Here is a 20,651-nt window from a genome sequence, read left to right on the forward strand (position 1 = left end):
CTCAAAAGTGACTCAGGCTGATAACAGAAGAACGAAGCACCAGAGAGAAACCACACTTAGAGCTTTGGAGAGAGATAAGTAAACACTACAGATATACATGCTTTGCTCAGATTTCATGACTGAGATTTACAACCACTTTAATTTAAAGAAAACGGCTCACTGACAGCCCCCCCAATCCCTAAACACTTATCTGCCTTTTCTCATCAATCCAGCGCTGTCCCAGCACAGCTTCCCTCACTCCCAGGTTTTACAGTAGACACAAAAAGGCAGAGGGAGCCAAAAGCTGCTTCTGCTGTCAATCAAACTTCTAAAGAGGGAGCAGGGGCATAGCTTTCCAGCGCTGTATGTGTCTATTAACCACTTAAGGACCAAGCCTATTTCTGACATGTGTTGTTTACAAGTTAAAAAAAACCCCAACATTATATATATATATATATATATATATATATACTGAACAAACTTCTAAACGCAACACTTGTTTTAGCGCCCATTTTTCATGGTCTGAACTCAAAGATCTAAAACTTTTTCTTTGTACATAAAAGGTCTATTTCTCTCAAATATTGTTCACAAATCTGTCTAAATCTGTGTTAGTGAGCAGCTTCTTCTTTGCCGAGATAATCCATCCACCTCACAGGTGTGGCATATCAAGATGCTGATTAGACAGCATGATTATTGCACAGGTGTGCCTTAGGCTGGCCACTAAAGTTCATTAAAGTGTATTCCAAAAAAATTTACATTTAAAAAACCGCTACACAAATAACATGTTACATAGTCTGGTTGAAAAAAGACACAAGTCCATCTAGTTCAACCAATAAAAGGAAAAAAAAAAAAAAAACAATAATATCCTAAAAAAAAAAAAAAAATCATCATACAATGCTTTATACACAATTCTATACCCACAATTGATCCAGAGGAAGGCAAAAAAACCGAGCAAAGCATTATTCAATTTGCTCCAGCAGGGGAAAAATATGCTTCCTGATCCCCTGAAAGGCAATCGGATATTCCCTGGATCAACTTTGCCTATAAATATTAGTATCCACTTATATTACAGACTTTTAGGAAAGCATTCAGGCCTTTTTAAAAGCAATTTTCTGAGCTGGCCAGAACCAGCTCTTGAGGGAGTCTATTCCACACATTCACATCTCTTACTGTTAAGAAACCTTTCTGTATTTGGAAATTAAATGGGTCGCTTATGTATTTATACATGTTGATCATATCTCCCAATAATCTCCTCTTCTCAAGAGAGAATATATTCAGTTTCTCTAATCTATTCTCATAGCTGAGCTCCTCCATGCCTCTTATCAGTTTGGTTGCCCTTCTCTGCACTTTCTCCAGTTCCCCAATATCCTTTTTTAGGAACTGGTGCCCAAAACTGAACTGCATATTCCAGATGAGGTCTTACTAATGATTTGCACAGGGGTAAAATTATATCTCTCTCTCTGGAGTGCATGCCTCTCAATACAAGAAAGGATTTTGCTTGCTTTGGAAACTGCAGCTTGTCATTGCATGCTATTATTAAGCTTATGAACTACTAAATTTCCCAGATCCTTCTCTGCCATTGATTCCCCCAGTTCAACTCCCCTAGTATGTATGATGCATGCATATTTTTAGACCCCAATAGCATAACTTTACATTTCTCAACATTAAACCTCATCTGCCCATATAAAAAACAGTGCATTGAAGTCAGCTTGTAAGTTGGAGACATCCTGTAAGGAAGTTTTTCCACTGCAAAGCTTGGTGTCATCTGCAAAGACTGAAATGGTACTTTTAATCCCAGACCCTACATTATTTTTTAAAATATGGTAGGGGTCCCAACACTGAACCTTGGGGTACACCACTGATAACCTTAGACCATTCAGAGTGAGAATCATTAACCACTACTTTCTGAATTCTATCCTTAAGCCAGTTTTCTATCCATTTACAAAATTATTTTTCCAGGACTGTAGACCTAACTTACACGTTGACCGTGTGTGGGGAACTGTGTCAAAGGCTTTTGCAAAATCCAAGTATACCCTGTCCACAGTCACCCCTCTGTCCAAGGTTTTACTTACTTCCTCATAAAAAGAAATCAAGTTTGTTTGACAACTTCTGTCTTTTATGAATCCATGCTGTCTGTTGCTTAGAATATTTTTCCATCAAGAACTCATCTATATGGTCTTTTATTAAACTCTCCAGTAACTTCCAGTAACTTCCAGACTATAGAAGGTAAACAGACATGTCTATAGTTACTTGGTACAGACTTTGATCCCTTTTATTTATAGAACTATTAGTGTGAACAAAGTGAGGCGTCCATGCTAAAAGTGTTGAGTACATGCTTTTTCTATTTTAATTTTGTGAGTGGTCAATTTGCTATTTGTGGTCTATAGTTACTTGATAAAGACTTTGATATAAAAGACTGTGTGACTTAAAAAATGTATACACCCACCATTTTATTCTCCAGGGCCTATGTCTATATATATATATATATATATATATATATATATATATATATATAAAATGTTTGGGGGTTATAAGTCATTTTCTAGCAAACAAAAAACAAAAAATTTAACATGTAGGACATACTTGGCCTTGGCAGCAAGTAGGTTATTTACAAAACAAAAGAAAAAAGGCTGTTAGGTTTATAGAACAAAAGATGGTACCCAAGTGTATGTAGCTCACTGGATCACTTTTCAGAGGGAAGCAGAGCAGTGGCTTCTAGCCATTCAGGAGGCAATCCTGCCAACTCCTGAATGTGTATGTTTTTTTTCCCAACTGAACAGGGATTTTCTATAGAAACATAACACTGCAAATGCTTGGTACGTGGTTGTGGCACAGTCCTATCAACTTCCAGTCAGTGCTGCCTTTCAAACTTGGCAGACTGAGTTAAATTTGTCGTGGCCAAGAAGTAAACTTTCTAGGAGAGCTACAAACAAACTTTCTATAAGCCTGAACAAAGTACAATAGTGAATTCTAAAAAGTGTAAAAATCCATAGCAACCCATCAAAAGACATCAAAGCCAACTTATCAGAATGCAGTAAGCAAAATCACTTCAACAAATAAGAAGCTAACCCATCACCACTTTATTGTGTAAGGTATCTATAATTATTGGAAAATATGAAAAATGTATACAGTTATTTTTGTATAAATATCTCAGTTTCCAAGAAGGGAATGAAAAGAAAATTTTAATTCTGTTGTGTCACTGAATACATTTTGAATGACTACCTTAATATCAAGGATCTAAGGTACTTTTCTTATTATTCTTGTATCATTGAGATAGCTAGTAGCTATTGAGACATTACAATTCACAGACTGTATGATGTAACACTTGAAGGACAGTTTTGATGCCTTCACTGAATACATGATGTGATACTGTATATTGCTCTCCCTGTAGATCTTATTTTACTTCAAGGATTTTATTATCAAATACAAATAATCTTGATTTTTTACTCCTTAAAGAATAACCGATTACAGGTTTAAACCTGTGAAGTTCCTTAGTATTCTAAAATATCCTAAAAGGACTAAGGTGTTTTAATGTACTGTTATCCCTTAAGGCTGCTTTTACATGGCCAATTTTTCGGAAGATTTGATCAAATAAAAACAAGCAATTGAAGACTAACATCCTAGATAGAAAAATGATAGCTGGCTGATAAAAACAGGAAATATAGATGGAATTCCATTCTCTGTAAACAATTGCTGAGAAATGTTAGCAATGCAAACAAGGGTTAAGACAAAAGGCAATTATTATCCTAAAGATGTCAGATACCATATAAAGTGCAAACATTTGATCATTGTATCTTAAAGTATATTCCAAATTATTATTGTATTTCAGATCATTTTGACTACATTTTCACAAATAACGCAATATAAAAAAAAATATATATATTTATTTTCATTTAATAAAAACATATAACACATGTTAAAATGTTTTAGAACCACACAAGGTGTGCATCATCATAAAACTATCTAATAACTAAAAATGCATCACATTTTCTTGTGCTTATTGGCACACATTATGTGTATGTAATGTTAAGTTTTGGTCCCAAATTTAGATCCTTCTGCAGCATGCTTATGTGTGCAAAATAGTGTTGCATGTCAACAGACAGCAAAAAAAGAAATGTGTTGAAAATTTCCCCGCTTCATACTTACAGAAGCAAACACATAAATCTCATCACTTTCTGACCACAGGAAGCTACATGTTTGGGGAGACATACCTATGGTAGCAGATACCATATGGCAGGTCCGATACTGGGTGGGTGCTCAGGGTGAACCATGCCCAGGCGCCGAAGCTGTGAAACACATTTAATGTTACATTCAGCAGCAGTGGCGCCGCTCGACACCCTCTTGTTTGCACCATCCGCTGGCCTCTACTGCCCACCGCACTGGTTGTTTGGATCGCCTGCCACCTTGCGTCTAGCAACCAGTGACATCACGTCATGAGGCTGAAGAGAGGCCCCAGCATTCAGAGTGGAGGAGGATTTAACTTCTTCCTCCTCTGCACCTACTCAATTTTGGCTCTGCCCACCTCCACCCTCCATCTTCTCCAGTGCAGGTCAGAGCCTGAGGGAAGGGAGCACGTCTGAAGAGCTGTTCACTTGTACCAGCACCTGCCTGGGGTAAATCGGCCTCTGTCCATGTTCTGGAGATCTAACAGCACTATTTGTACTCGGTACCACTTGTCAGGAGACCAGGAATAAATGGGACATACATTTTGTTTGTTGTTTCAATCTCAGTTTATTGTATCAAAAAGAATAGGATAACAAGCCATAGACCAGTACATAAACCTAAATGAAGTATAATATGCTCTTTTACAAAGATCTTTAAGCATCGAAAGAAAGTTAACTGTAATCATCAACACAAGGGCTTTATCATGTACTGTAGCGATTTCCATACAACGAGAAATCAATTAGGGTGGTAGCAAAGTGACATAAGCGCAGTGTAAAATTAAGAACTTGTATTCTGTGTGATTATTTTAGTATGTATAGAGAGGTTATGGGAAGCACGAAGGTTAAGAGCTCATTTTGATAATTTTTTACGACAAAAATATAGAGTCAGGAAAAAGATCAGAGGGAAAAAGAATATGAAGTAGATTCAAGAATTCAGAAAGCGAGAGAAGTTTCGTATACTCCGTTAGGATCCAAGGGTGGTGCGTAATGGATCGCTCAAAGCCCAGGAGAGGAATTCGGATGAGAGGCAGAACATGGACCACAAGGTCCAGGTTAGAGAAAACTGTTCTTCTGTGTTAATTTCCTGCACCAACAAACGTCCCAGGTCTCTAATTGAGTCAACCTCTATGGACCACTCCCCGAGGGGAAGGTATGTCCGTCATTTTCCAATGACGAGGGATGACCGCTCTAGTTGCAGATAGAAAATGACAAAGAACATCTTTTTTAATCGATTTGAAGAGTCCCGGAAGCATTGACAGGAGAGGTATTTTACGTGAGGATTGTAGGATCATACATTTTATTCTGATGAAAATTGTCAGACATAATTTTTTTCCTCTTTTTGGGATCATTTCTACTTCCTCTGATGTCTCTGGGGACAGTGATAATGCATGTAATCTGCATGTAAATGAGCTTACATGTCTAAAAAGCACTGCATCTTTCTCAAAACAGTATGAAATGTCTCTAATGCTTTGTGATCCACCAATATGCAGTCTCACCATTGTATTTTTTTACACCTCAGATAGTGACCTAAAGTGGAACTATGGTCTAAGGCCTGGTTCACACTGATTAGAATTGGATGTGGGTTTGTGGGCAGCTGCGGACATCTTACTACACCCAGCTACATCTTAAATTTCAGAGTCATTTTAGCTATGACATGAGTGTTTTGGCTAAGATCAAGTGTAGTATCTGTTCTTATCAGTTGGTATGGACCCTGAGGGTTAGTATCGGCAGGGGCTGAAATGAACCGGGGCGCTCCAGACGTCACTGGGGGACCGGGAAGTAGGCACTGTCAGAGAAAGCCGGATGGGTCCGTTGCCTTCTGATTTGAATGGGTCCGCCCCTACCAGTTTGAAGGGAGCGAGAAAACTGGATCTGCGGCCAGTTAGTACTGCTCCTGGATGTGATTGGTAAGGAACGGCGGTGGCGGTGGGTGAGCCTTTCCTCCTGGGTTGAATCTGGCCTTGCAAAAGGCTTGTCCCCAGTCGAAGGCAGGTTCTCCCTAAGCTGTCCAAAGTTCTGATGCCTCCTGGTAGGATAGGGCTACGCTTGGTCTGGCCTTTGGGCCGGGGTAGAAAAAGCCCGTAGTGTATGTGCCCCTGGGGTGGCAGCCCAGGGGTGCCTTAATTCTCACTGGTGAGGGGCAGCTCGCCTTGAGTTTTTCGGCACCATGGTCACTGCACCTGCGCACACTTTTTTAAGCACCTGCCTCTTGGGCAAGGCCTTTTGGCTTCGACCAGAGGAATTTTTATTCCGGCCGGAAGGCCTGCCTTTGTATTTTCACAAGGGCACTAATTCACCTCTCCACTTCCCCTCCCCCACCTTTTGTTTGTGTGTGCCTTTTCTTTGTGGTTTGTCACCTTTCTATCACCTTTTTTCACTTTGCACGACTTGTAGGGTGTGGGTCCTCGGGCCCTACCTTGAGTCTTGGGAGGGGGTGGATATGGCCTTTTGGCTTGGTCCGCCCTCTCTCATGGGGTCTCCCTTCGGGGGAGCCCCACTTAGTACTCGGTGGGGGCTGTTTCGGCAGTCCCCCTGAAGAACGGGGTCAGTCTGGTTCCGGCCAGACAGACCATGAGTACCTCAAATCCCTGTCAGGAGTCTTGCGCCCCGGGGGATCGAGGTTCGGGTCCTACCTCTTCGGAGGGAAGACCACTTTGTTCGCACACCCTGTGCACTTTTTGTGTTCCTCACGTTTGTGTGTGTGCACTTTTTTATGCACCGGGTGAAGTCTTTTGAGTGTGTTTCACACGCTACGGGCTTTAAAAAAAAAAAAAAAAAAAAAATGAGTGTATATAAATAAATATAGTATGTTAACATCTGTGATGCTGTTTGGATGTTTCATTTCAAAAGCCTAAAGGTTTAGCGCTAAGTAGTGCAGGGTGTACCAACATGGACTCCACCACTTTCCTTCTGCTGGCGTCCAGCTTCATTCAAAATGTAACATTTAAAATAGCATCACAGATGTCAATACACTATATCTATTTATATATGCTCACTTTGTTGCTAAAATTACTCTGAAATTCAAGACGTAGCTGGGTGTAGTAAGATGTGCAAAAATAAATATATCAGCTCAAACTGTTGAATAAATAAATAATATTATGTGCGACAAAAGCAGCTATACCAACTAAGCTTACCACTGCAAAGTAATAGAACATTATAAAACGATACGGTACAGCGCTAATTAAAGAATATATCACATGCCAGTCAATACAAACCGGCCAAAGTGCTAAGAGAATATGCAAAAGTGACTCAGTGTACAAGGTGCAATTACAAGTGCAATTTGACAAAAAATAGGTGCTTGAGACAAAATAAGTGACGACGTGCCAATCCCAATTATATATAACATAAAAACTGCAAATTCATATAAAAAAACTATTTGAAGTCCATAAATATTATTTTGCCCTTGTGCAAAAACACATAAGAAGGTGCTTGAAAAGGTGTCAGTGCTTCCACCACCACACGGATGGCCTCTCACCTGAAACTTTGACCTGTGTATTACCACTAGGTCAAGCGAGCAGGGGTTAAAGTATCATTCTTCCTCTTGGATAATATTTGCTCAATGGCTTGGATGTAACATTTGCTTAAGTGGCTCACAGCATCACTCACAGCATATGTTCCGTTTTGCATAAAGGGAAAATAAAGAGGCAAAGAGATCTAATGCTCTCCATTTTATCAATATTTATTGGAAATTAGCATAATAAAAAGAACTCACATGGTCCAGGATAAAAAATAGTGCAAATAAAAGTGCTTGTCTCCGCTCTCATGGAGCTTGCTGCCGGCTTCCTGGTTGCTCTCGAAGTCTCCGTCCCTATACGCGTTGCGTCATCAGTCATAGGGCGCTTGACTTCTTCAGTAGTGAAGAACATGAGCATCTTATGACCAATGACGCAAGAGGAGGAAAGATCCTTTAACCCCTGTTCAGGTGTAGTAAGATGTCCGCTTCCACCTTCTGACTGCAGGTGTTCTGTCAGATTAGCAAACCTGGTAGTGGTGGAACGCATGCGCAGCTGACAGAACGTCACTTCCGTTACCTAATGTGATGGGTTCGCTATTCTGACAGAACTCTGGCATTAATCAAAAATAAATGGATGAAGCCAACCAGGTAGATTACCAGGTAAACAAAAAGAAAAGGAAAAAAAAACTAAAGCAGCTACCATATCTAAGGACTGGTAAGCTGCAATATCATACCTTGCTTTTTTTGAGGTTAGAAACACTTTAAGCTCTTAAAACAGAACTAAAGTCTCCTTTTTAAAAATTGTGAGCAGGCTGGCCTTTTCTGGTAAAAGACATGCAATCAACGTGCCTGCTCCCAGTCTTCTTTAGAATGTTGTGCAGCTTAGTTTACCTTTAGGCACAGATCCTGTGTGCCAGGATAACTGAACTCCAGTACATGAGTGACATCAGACCACTGAAGAAAAAGTAAATATTGTGGACTTTAGTTCTGCTGCAATTAAAGGTCCTTTTAAATGCTATTGGTGTAGTTTTTATGTGGCCACGATGCTCCTTAAAAAAAAAAAAAGACAATTATAGTGATAGACAGTGCCATAGTGGCTAGATCCTCAAATAAGCATCAAGAAAACATGACAGCTTTTTATTTCTGCGTCTAACTTTTTTACAGTAGCTTGATTACATGATAGAATGTGTTATTGTCAAAGTTTTAAGATTGCTATAGAAACATTTGTAAAGGGGAGGAGTTAGTAAGATGACCACACCCATGCTGGGGCGCCAGAAATATTTCTGCACCCAGGAGTCTGTGACCCTAGGATCGGCCCTGCCATATGGTGTAATTTTTTTCAGCTGTGATAGATTGTTCAATGACAGTGATCATTTTTACAGTGTTAATAAAGGCAGCCGCATGTGGGTAAGGCTGGCCATACATTATTCAATTTTCTGTACAATTTTCTTAAGATTTACCTTCAACTATGTAGTACAAAGGCCTGCGTTATAGGATACAACTGAAAGTGTTGTTTAGTTTTGACCTGATATATTATATGGATTTTGGTAAATCTAACAGAAAATTGTACAAGAAAATTGAACATGTATGGCCAGCCTAAGAGTCAGAGTAAGATAAATAATGCAATAGCCATTATTCATGGTTAACTCTAAACGCATAACCTGTAAAGGCTTTTAAAGTGTCACCGATTGAAAATGTTAGATACCTTAGCTTTTTGCCATTTCACAGGTGCACACAAGTTTGAGTCTTGACATGTTTTGGTGTCTATTTATACAACACAATCCCATTTTTTATATTTTACTAAAAAATTGCTCTAATTGTTTTTGTGTTCACTAAATTTTTGTTTTTTTTGTATTTATTCCTACAGATATGCATTTGATAAAAAAAACGTGCAAATATAAAACTTGCAACTGCCACTGTTTTGTTCTAAAGGAAAATATATAATATCTTGGGGTTCAAAGTAATTTTCTAGCAAAACTAGCTGCTTTTAACTTGTGTATAAAAATGTAAAAATTACCTAGTGATTAAAACCTTTTTTTGCACTTCAAGTTAACAGGAAATACCAGTAACTGCATGCAAAGGTAGCTCCAGAGCAAGCCTCAAATACGCAGGGGGAAACTACAATTTATTTAAAAAAAATTAAATTAAAATGTGTAGGGAACAACAAGTAAACTGCTGTAATCTATAATGTCAAAACTCATTTGTCATGTTCCTGTAAGACTACAAAAAACAATGCTGCATATACAAAAAAAGTATGACCTACAGTATACAGTGGAATACTGTTGTCTGCACGGGTATTGGAGAGGGGTTATGAAAGCGGGAAATTGTATCATACTTACCGTAATTTCCCTTTCCTGGTGCCAATCCATGGCAGCATACCAATGATAGAGCTCCGCCTCGACTCCTCCCTCAGGACTAGTGCATAGCATAAAAGACAAGAAGGTCCCTTCCCCCAGCATTCTCCTGTAATTTAGAATACCGAGGGTGGGAGCGTATGCTGCCATGGATTGGCACCAGGAAAGGGAAATTACGGTAAGTATGATACAATTTCCCGCTTTCCTGGTGCCTCCATGGCAGCATACCAATGATAAATAAATAGCTGACACGGGTGGGATAATGCACACACAAAAAATAAATTTTATTCAGACAGAGGACATGGCTAAGCTTAGTGCCTTCCTTCCAAAGTTTACAGTTGAAAGGGATCCTGGATCAATTCTGTAATGCCTGATGAAAGTATGGCAAGAAGACCAGGATGCTGCCCTGCATACCGTCTCCAAGGAGACGTTGGCCCTAGCTGCCCAAGATGCTGCTACAGCCCTCGTGGAATGAGCTTTCACCTGTGTTGGAGGCACCAAATTCTTGGATATGTACGTTTTTTTTTTTTGATTAGCTTCACTATCCAGGAGGCTAGAGTTCTGCTAGTGGCATCTTTCCCTCTATTTTTCCCGTGAGGGATGATGAATAGTCTTTCCGATATCCTAAAAGATTCGGTGGCAGCCAAGTAGGCTTTCAGCACTCTGGCGATGTCTAATTCGTGGCAAGTATCGGAATCCATGTCAGTAAAAACTGGCAATGCCCAGGGTTCCCTTAGGAAAGCTGATGACGCCACTTTGGGGACAAAGCCATGAATCGGACGGAGTTCTACCCTATCCGGGAAAAAGGAAATGTGTTCCTCACCAATTCCTAGTGAGTGGAGTTCCGAAATTCTCTTTCCAGATGTTATGGCTAAGAGGAAGACCGTTTTTAATGTAAGAATCCAAAGTGAAATTTGCTCTACTGGGGCAAACGGCTGATCTGAGAGGACCTCTAAAACGAATGAAAGATCCCATTTTGGAAAGGAGCGCCTGGCCGGAGGGCGGATTCTTAATACTCCTCTCAAAAAGGTCATTACTAAGGGGTCTTCTGCCCACCTTCTATTGGATGCGGCCGATATTGCTGCTACCTGAACCTTTAGGGAACTCAGACTAAGACCCAAATCTAGACCCGTCTGTAAAAAACTGAGGACGTCAATCGTAGAAGGAGAGATGGGGTTGAATCCTTTTCCAGAAGCAAAGGTTTGAAACTTGTTCCAGATTTTATTGTATACTGTGTTTGTGGAAGGCTTTCTTGCTCCTAGAAGGGTAGAGATGACCTTTGCGGAGCATCCTAGGTTTTCAAACCTCTGCCTTTCAGCTTCCAAACCCAAAGGTCCAGCTTGTGGGGATTCGGGTGAAACATCCTGCCTTGAGATAACAGGTGAGGAAAGGAGGGGATCCTCATCGGCGGTTCCAGGCTGAGATACATGGCTAGAGGGAACCATGGTCTCTTCGGCAAATAGGGTAGTATTGCCAAGACTTGGACTTCTTCCTTCAGAAGTCTTCAGAGAAAAATCGCAATCAGTGGGCGAGGTGGAAAGGCATATGCCGTCTTGAAGACCCATGGGCATACCAGAGCGTCCACTGCTTCGGCCGATGGGTGAGGAAAGCAGGAGAAGAAAACGGGTCAACTTGTTGTTGCTCGGAGAGGCAAACAAATCTACCTGAGGATAGTCCCAGAGATTGACTATCTGCTGGAAGATGTGGGGGTGTAGAGACCACTTGTTGCTGTCCGTGAAGTTCCTGGACAGCATATCTGCTTCCATATTCAAAGTGCCTGGAAGATACACAGCTTTCAGGCCGAGGAGATTCTTCTCTGCCCATAAGAGTATTGGCTCCACTTCCCTGAGAAGGGATCTGCTGTGTGTGCCCCCTTGTCTCTGGAGATAAGACACTGCTGCCCTGTTGTCCAGACGCAGTAACACTCTCTGACCCTTGATGATGGAAGTCAAGGCTAACAATGCTTGAAAAGCCGCTCTGATTTCTAGGATATTCGACACAATCCCGTTGGTAGGGAAAGGCCACCTTCCCTGTACCCTTGTCTCCCCGCAATAGGCCCCCCAGCCCTGTCCGCTGGCATCGGACGTAATTGTGATCCATGAGGAAGAGCCGAGGTGATGCGATTTGGAAAGAATTGTTGCATCTGTCCACCAGTGTAGGCTTCTGATTGTTGATGCTGACAGACTGATCTTTTGGGAAAGATGTAGTCTCTTCCACTGTGCCAGAAAGGCTACTTGGAAATGCCTCAGATGCCAATGAGACCAGGGGACTAAAGGGATGCAGGCCGACATAGTGCCTATTAGACTCCTGCATTGAGATGCTGTCAGGAAAGAACATCGCCGAACTTGGATCATTTTCTGAATAATGGCTTCCCTCTTCTGAGGAGGCAAAGAAACTGAACTTTGTTTCGTGTTGAATAAGGCGCCCAGATAAATCATCTCTTGAGTAGGTATTAACTGGCTCTTCTGTAGGTTTATCAACCATCCCATTTCCGTTAATTCCTGCATTAACATTTCCTTGTGGACTATGAGCTGGTTTGGGTTGGAGGCCAGAAGCAAGATATCGTCTAAATAGTGGTAGACTCTTAGACCTCTCTCGAAGTGGAGCCAGGGATGAGACCAGTATCTTTGTGAAAACTCGTGGAGAGGTGGACAAGCCGAAGGGAAGGGCTTGGAATTGGAGGTGCAATTGTCCCACTGCGACTCTCAGGTATTTTGGAAAGAGGGGAGAATAGGGACATGCAAATACGCATCCTGCAGATCTATAGAGATCATCCAGTCCCCTGGCTGGATGGCATGGATAATCGTTTGCAGGGACTCCATTTTGAACTTTTCGAGAATAATGTGTCGATTTAGCTTCTTTAGGTCTATAACAGGTCTCCAACCTCCTGTTTTCTTTGGGACCAGAAAAAGGGTAGAATAGAATCCCTTGAAGCGCTCTTCCGAGGGAACAGGAACTGCCGCTTTCTGAAGCTGGAGAGATGACAGGAAATGAGACAGTGCTTGTGCCTTTTGATGGGAGGTCGGCCACGTTGTCTGTTGGAACGAATCTTGAGGAGGATGACCCAAAAAACTCCAAAAATGGCCCCAACGAATAGTCGATAGAACCCAAGGATCCTGGCAGTGGCTTGCCCAGATTGGAAAAATTGTTTTAGCCTGGCCCCCACTGGGAGGGACAAGGCTAAGTTGGCGTCAAAAAGGTGTTGGCGCCTCTTGGGGAGCGGTAAGGACTTTATTTTTTCTGGAATTTAGGAAGGAAGCTTGAGTGCCTCTCCTGCCCTCTCTGGCCTGTTTTGGCTGTCTGTAATCCCGCACATTAGATGGATGGAATCTTGCTGTAAAATGGCCTTGACTTGCGAGCCCTTCCGTTTTGTGGAAGCATGCCCGATTTTCCGCCGGACACTCTCGAGATGGCTGTATTTAGTTGTTCCCCAAACAAATTCTTCCCATCAAATGGAATCTTGCACCAGTTCTGTTTGGATGCAGGATCGGTTATCCATGGTTTAAGCCATAAAGCTCTTTTTGCCATCACAGAATGGAGCATAGCTCTGGCTGAGCAGCGGATGGTATCAATTGCTGCTTCTCCCACAAAATCTGCCAAAATCTTGAGCTCTTCCAGGGCTTTGATTATGTCCTCCTTTGGGACGTCCCGCCTTAATTTCTCCCATTAAAGGGAAATAGATCTGTTTCCTTTTAAGGAATGGAAAATAGGATTTGGATTTTTGAGGAGTGTGATCTTCTACCTCCTCCCAGGCAATAGCTTCTTTGACCGCCTGAATGAAGGGCTGAACCAAGGTATACTGGAACCCAGATGGATCCCGTTCATCTGAAGATCCCACCGAGTCTGACTCCCTGGCTGGATGCTCTACCGGATGTAAAGGAGTAATAGTTGCAGAGGGACAGGGCCTTTCGGTATCTGGAACATGAGCAGAAGATTCGGAAACAGATTGGGTCGGAGCCAATGCTAGCTCTGAAATTGAATCCTTAACCGTCTGTTTGATCAAGTCTACTACTTGTTTGCTTTCCTGCTCCCGATTGGCCGCATAATCTCTCAAGCAGTCCTTGCAGACTAATTTATCCGGGAGGGGATTTGCGCCACAAGCCCAGCATTTCTTCCTGGAAGTATGAGGAGGGGGAGATGGGGAATAGTCCCGCCTCCTTGATCTTGATCTTCCAGATCTATGTTGTGAGGATCGGAATCTATATGGACTCTCGTCATCTCGATATCTTGAAGATTTCTCCGATCTCTTGGAATGGGCAGGGCTGGTGAGAGAGGGAAAATTCCCATCACTCAAAGGCACATGCTCTCTTTTTTTTTTTTTTTTTTTTTTTTTAATACTCACGTAAAGTTGGTCCCATACCTATCAGAAGTGTGAGGATCTTTTGCATAAGATGAGTGACTCATGATGGCTTACGAGCAGCAGGGTCAGGAGAGAGAGAGACAGAGAGACAGAGAGACAGAGAGACAGAGAGACAGAGAGACAGAGAGACCGAGAGAGACAAAAAATCCCCATTTTTTTTTTTTTTTTTTAAGACAATAGGGATGAAGAAAAAGAAAAGAGAGAGGGAATAAAACTGTCAGACCTATACAAGACAGATACCCATACATACACGCATATACATAGACGCATACACACATACATACATACATACATACATATATACACACACACACACACACACACACACATATACATATATATATATATATATACACACATACATACACATACACATACATATATATATATATATATACATATACATATATATACATATACACATACATATATACACACACATATACACAGCTGCACAACTATACCCACAGATATACCTGTACAGATTTTAAATAAAAATTTACTTTACCTAAGGGCAGGGAAAGGAGCACTTGAAGGTCTTCTCATAGAGGCAGATCCCAGCAAGATGCCTCCTTATATCTTTAATTAGGGAAAGGGAGAGCCTAATGGACAAAACTGCTGCTCATAGTTTACTTTGATTACTTTAGGGAAAGCGAGCACTGCTTTCCCCCAACAAACATGGCCGGCGACTAACACACTATACAATTTTCTTTAGATTTTTTCCTCCAGACCTACCAAAACCATATAACATGAGGCCAAACCTAAACACCCCCAACCTGCATGCAATCAGGCAGGCCCCTGCACCACACAGAAAAGACAAATCTAAAGGAAATCTGACAACAAAAGTTGCACAGTGTGTATCCAGCTTAAGAGGTAACTTTTTGGGAAAAAGGACAAACCCCTAAAAAAAAAACGCATTACTACCAGAATATAAGGAAGAAAAAAATAACAAAATATGCCTAACTAATAACATCATTTAGTGACAGTAACCTGAAAAAAGGGGAGAAATGGGAAATAAGACATTGATAACACATACAGTACCAGTGAAATATATAAATGAAACAGATAAAATAAAGGGAAAACCTGACCCGGCTGTTTTGCAGAAACGACTCATCCATAAACCGGAACCGGAAGTGAGGGTTCGTGCGGCTCGTGCGGCAAGGGAGAGAGGAGGAAGGAAGAGGAGCTGCGGGGACACGTGCGGGTGCACCGTGCAGGGACCAGCAACTGAGCGGAGGTGGAGGACGGGAGCCGAGGCAGAGAGCGGCGGCGGCGGAGGTCAGAACCCGCCTTCCTTAGTGCCTGGAAGAAGAGGAGGAGGAGGACCGTCCGTGCCCAGTGAGGAGGAGGAGACATCCGTCCCAGTGTGTGTGTGTGTGTGTGGCAGCAGCTGTGAGTAGAGCAGCAGCTGCAAACAGGGGGAAAGCTGTGTGACTGTACTCTGTAAGAAATCAATAGCTGTTTGTCTGTACTGCGACTGACTGCTGTGTGACTGTCTCTGCAACTGAGTACCTGGTAAGTATCCTTGCGACTGGTAAGTATCCTTGCGACTGGTAAGTATCCTTGCGACTGGTGAGTATCTTGCGACTGGTGAGTATCTTTGCGACTGGTGAGTGTCCTTGCAACTGGTGAGTATCTTTGCGACTGGTGAGTGTCCTTGCGACTGGTGAGTATCCTTGCGACTGGTGAGTATCTTGCGACTGGTGAGTGTCCTTGCGACTGGTGAGTATCCTTGCGACTGGTGAGTATCCTTGCGACTGGTGAGTATCCTTGCGACTGGTGAGTATCCTTGCGACTGGTGAGTATCTTTGCGACTGGTGAGTGTCCTTGCGACTGGTGAGTGTCCTTGCGACTGGTGAGTATCTTTGCGACTGGTGAGTATCTTGCGACTGGTGAGTGTCCTTGCGACTGGTGAGTATCCTTGCGACAGGTGAGTATCCTTGCGACTGGTGAGTATCTTTGCGACTGGTGAGTATCTTGCGACTGGTGAGTATCTTGCGACTGGTGAGTATCTTGCGACTGGTGAGTATCCTTGCGACTGGTGAGTATCCTTGCAACTGGTGAATATCCTTGCACTGGTGAGTATCCTTGCGACTGGTGAAGTAACTTGCGACTGGTGAGTATCTTGCGACTGGTGAGTATCTTGCGACTGGTGAGTGTCCTTGCGACTGGTGAGTGTCCTCGCGACTGGTGAGTATCCTTGCGACTGGTGAGTATCCTTGCGACTTATCCTTGCGACTGGTGAGTATCCCTGCGACTGGTGAGTATCTTTGCGACTGGTGAGTATCATTGCGACTGGTGAGTAGCTTTGCGACTGGAAGTATCTTTGCGACTGGTGAGTGTCCTTGCGACTGGTGAGTATCTTTGCGACTGGTGAGTATCTTTGCGACTGGTGAGTATCCTTGCGACTGGTGAGTATCCTTGCGACTGGTGAGTATCTTTGCGACTGGTGAGTATCCTTGCGACTGGTGAGTATCCTTGCGACTGGTGAGTATCCTTGCGACTGGTGAAGTAGCTTGCGACTGGTGAAGTATCTTTGCGACTGGTGAGTATCCTTGCGACTGGTGAGTATCCTTGCGACTGGTGAGTATCTTGCGACTGGTGAGTATCTTGCGACTGGTGAGGATCCTTGCGACTGGTGAGTATCTAGTGACTGGTGAGGGTATTAGCGACTGGTGGGTACCCCAGGTTTTGTACCAGGGAAGTTAGAGGTAGTGTAGGTAAGGAAGAGCAGGTTGTTAATATTATCCCCATAGAGTAGTGGGTAATAATGTCCGACAGGATTGGGGATGCCACTCAGTGCACTTCTTGCGGCATGTATGCGTTCCTTGATGAAACAATCGAGGACGAATACTGCTGTGCAAGATGTGAGCGACTTGTTGCTCTGGAAGCCCACATCGTGGATCTAGAGAACACAGTGACAAGACTGCGTGGCATCTACAACCTGAAAAGGAGCTTGGACATTACCCAGCAGGCGCTGGCAGGGGTCAGCATAGAGGAGGGAGGAATAGAGGAGACGCAAGCAGCAGAGGTACGCAGCTGGGTGACTGTTAGGAATGTTAGGGGGAGGAGAGTCAGGGAGGCCAGTCCTGAGTTGGTAGACCCTAACATGTTTGCTGAGTTGCAGGTTGAGGGGGATATCAACTCAGGGGTGGCAGAGCTGGAGCATGCGCCCTCCCCCAGCTGCCAGGGGAGGGACGGCTCCAGGAAGAAGGGGGGCCGTAACGCAGGAAAGGTTAGACAGGTTGTGGTAGTTGGGGACTCAATTATCAAGAGGACAGAGAGGGAAATCTGTAAAAAAGATCTCGTGAACCGAACAGTTTGTTGTTTACCGGGCGCCCGAGTTCGGCACATCGCAGATCTGGCAGACAGATTGTTGGGCGGGGCTGGGGATGACCCAGCGGTCATGGTGCATGTGGGCACTAATGACAAAGTTAAAGGTAGGTGGAGGATCCTTAAGAACGATTTCAGGGACTTAGGTAATAGATTGAGGAAAAGGACCTCCAAGGTGGTTTTCTCTGAAATACTGCCGGTACCTCGATCCACACAGGAGAGGCAGAAGGAGCTTAGGGAAGTTAACAAGTGGCTGAGGAATTGGTGTAGGAAGGAGGGGTTTGGGTTCCTGGAGAACTGGGCTGACTTCTCAGTCGGCTACCGGCTCTTTAGTAAGGATGGGCTGCACCTTAATGGGGACGGTACAGCTCTTTTGGGGAGAAAGATGGCCACCGAGTTGGAGGGGCTTTTAAACTAGGAGACGGGGGGGAGGGCTCAGAAGTAGAATCAGTCAGGAGGGAGCAGAGGACTGAAGGCAGTTGTAGGGTCAACAGCGACAGTAGGTCAACAACATCAATTGGCGGGTCTGTGCGGGAGAACAGCAGACCAAACAGAAATAAACAAAACCGCCAATCACGTTTAACTTCCGTAAAACTAAGAGGGGTATATGCTAATGCCAGGAGCCTAGCTAATAAGATGGATGAGTTGGAAATGTTAGTACATGAGGAAGACATAGACCTTGTGGGAATAGCGGAGACTTGGTTCGACCCCTCACATGACTGGCTGGCCAATATCCAAGGGTATTCGGTGTACCGGAAGGACAGGGTTGGTAAAAGAGGGGGAGGGGTATGTCTCTATGTCAAGAACAATATAAAGGTGCTAGAAAGGAGTGACATTACGGATGGGATGAGCATGGATTTAGAATCTGTGTGGGTTGAACTCGATAGGGAAGAAGATAAGGGAAAAGTAGTTGTGGGGGTTTGCTATAGGCCACCTAACCAAGGGGAGGAGGTAGAGCTGGAATTTTTAGCACTAATAGGTAAAGCGGCAAAACTAGGATCAGTCATCATATTGGGGGACTTCAATTATCCCGACATTGACTGGGAAGAGGGGACTGCACACTCGCATAAGGCCCGGCTATTCACGGAAACCTTACAGGATAACTACATGTCGCAGTTGGTGGATTCCCCTACTAGAGAGAATGCTATCCTGGATCTATTGATCACTAATGACCCAGACATAATCTCGGAGGTAGGAGTCCAGGACAACCTGGGCTCTAGCGATCACAGGATGATCACATTTAGTATAAATAACAATATAAAAAGGCAAGTGGGGAACATAAGAACCCTAAACTTCAGAAGGGCAGACTTTCCAAAATTGTACTCATTGATGGAAAGGGTAAACTGGGACCAAACCCTGGGATCACTGACCACAGAGGAAAAATGGGAATGCTTTAGAACAATATTAAGCAAAGGCATCTTGCAGTGCATTCCTATGGGGAATAAATTTAGAAGAGACAAAGCCAAACCTGGCTGGCTAAACCGTAGCGTTAAAAAACTTATTAGGGGAAAAAAATTGGCCTTCAAGAAATATAAATCAGAGGGCACAGTATCGGCCTTCCAGCAATACAAGGAGGAAAATAAGAAGTGTAAACACGAAATCAAGATGGCTAAAATCAACTTTGAGAGACAAATAGCGGAGGATAGTAAAAAAAACCCAAAGAAATTCTTTAAATATATCAACAGCAAAAAAACTAGGGCAGTGCATATTGCACACATAATTAACGATGATGGGAGGATGGTTACAGAGGACACTGAAAAAGCAACCGTGCTGAATTCTTTTTTCTCGTCAGTTTTTACGCAGGAAAAGGAAGGGTACACTGACCATGACTGTATGGTTAGTAGTAATACACAGGACTTGCCACTATGGCTAACAGAGGGGGAAATCAGGGAAAGACTGGATAAACTTAACACAAACAAATCACCAGGCCCGGATGGCGTACATCCGAGAGTGCTCAAGGAACTCAGTATGGTTATATCTAGACCACTGTTCCTGATCTTTGCTGACAGTATTAGGACAGGAGATGTACCAGGGGATTGGAGGAAGGCTAACGTGATTCCGATATTCAAAAAGGGCCAGAGACATATCCCGGGAAATTATAGGCCTGTCAGTCTGACATCAATAATATGTAAACTTTTGGAGGGGATGATAAGGGACTATATCGTAGAGTATGCTAAAGACAACAACATCATCAGTAGTAACCAGCACGGGTTTACAAATGGGCGTTCTTGTCAAACCAATCTCTTAGCATTCTACGAGGAAGTGAGCTGTGAGCTAGATAGGGGGAGACCAGTGGATGTGGTGTACTTGGATTTCGCTAAGGCGTTTGATACAGTTCCCCACAAGCGCTTAATTTATAAAATAAGGTCTGCAGGTATCGACAGCAGGGTTTGCTCTTGGATACGGAATTGGCTAAAAGGCCGTGTCCAAAGGGTAGTAATAAACAGCGCATACTCAGACTGGTCTGAGGTAGTAAGCGGGGTGCCCCAGGGCTCAGTCCTGGGACCAACCTTGTTCAATTTATTCATAAACAGCATTGAGGAAGGGATCAGTAGTTCGTTATCAGTTTTTGCAGATGACACAAAATTGGCCAGGGCAATAACTGCACAGCATGAAGCAGATATCCTACAGAATGACCTGGACAAAATTACGGAGTGGGCAACGACATGGCAAATGAGGTTTAATGTGGAGAAGTGTAAGGTTTTGCACTTGGGGACCAAAAACATAAAAACACAATACACGTTAGGAGGGGAACCCTTGGGGGAATCAAAAATGGAGAAAGATTTGGGAGTCTTAGTTGATGATAGATTAGGCAACAGCATGCAATGCCAAGCGGCAGCTTCCAAAGCCAACAGAATATTAGCATGCATAAAGAAAGGGATGTATTCCAGAGATAAGACTATAATCCTTCCACTTTATAAAACTCTGGTCCGACCGCATCTGGAGTATTCTGTCCAGTTCTGGTCGCCAGTCCTCAGGAGGGATGTGTTGGAGCTGGAGAAAGTCCA

The sequence above is a fragment of the Pelophylax lessonae genome (genome assembly GCF_965119305.1).
Source record: "Pelophylax lessonae genome assembly, chromosome: 9".
Lineage (NCBI taxonomy): Eukaryota > Metazoa > Chordata > Amphibia > Anura > Ranidae > Pelophylax > Pelophylax lessonae.